General features: G+C 45.7%; 1 protein-coding gene across 1 annotated transcript in view; it reads right to left on the bottom strand.

Moving 5' to 3' along the window:
- The window catches only part of FRMPD2 (FERM and PDZ domain containing 2), a 44,306-nt gene that overhangs the window by 28,439 nt on the left and 15,152 nt on the right, over positions 1 to 715 (bottom strand). The window lies entirely within an intron of this gene.

Here is a 715-nt window from a genome sequence, read left to right on the forward strand (position 1 = left end):
GCAGGCAGGTTAACCCTTCCCTCCCTGTTCTTCCAGGACAGACAGCAGGGGGGAGTGAGCAGGGATCTGGGGTGCTGGGGAGGGGGGTGGGCAATAGGTCCAATCCCAGGCAGTGAGGAAGGGGGGCGAGTGGGGTGTTTGCACTAAGGTATAGCCTAGAATGGCTGCACTTTAGTTTAACAGGAGCTGGATAACACAGATTAGAGAAAATCCTGCCCTGGAGGTGTAACTGACCCACCTAACAAGTGCTTAAAATTAGTTTCAGGAGTTAATATGCAGACAATCCAGGCCTAAGAGCTCTAGGAGCTCCATGTAACAAGGCCCTTGCATACCTAATTGGAGTAACAGAATCTGACCCCTAGTGTCCAGCACTGGTATTTACTTTAAGTTACTAAAATTCTCCCATGTTCCAGAAGGATTATGGTGGATCCATGATCAAACTGGGTAGGCTCACATTGTGAAAGAAGAGCATTAATGGGAAAGAAACAAGGGTTAATTTAGTGACTGAGCACCATGCTTAGTATCAGGTTCAGGTAAGAAGCAAAATTAGAAGACCAATATTCCTCACAGTATTTTCAATATGCAACCAGGAAGAAAGAACTGTGGGAGGGGAGAGGATAGGAGGGTGTGCTAGCAGCTTTAAGGGTTGTTTAGGTACCTTACTTTCGAGTTCTTCACAGTGTAGCGAAAATAGATACTTTTCTCTATGTTTCTT

This window comes from Gavialis gangeticus, unplaced genomic scaffold (genome assembly GCF_001723915.1).
Source record: "Gavialis gangeticus isolate Ggan-Ray unplaced genomic scaffold, GavGan_comp1, whole genome shotgun sequence".
Taxonomy (NCBI): Eukaryota; Metazoa; Chordata; order Crocodylia; family Gavialidae; genus Gavialis; species Gavialis gangeticus.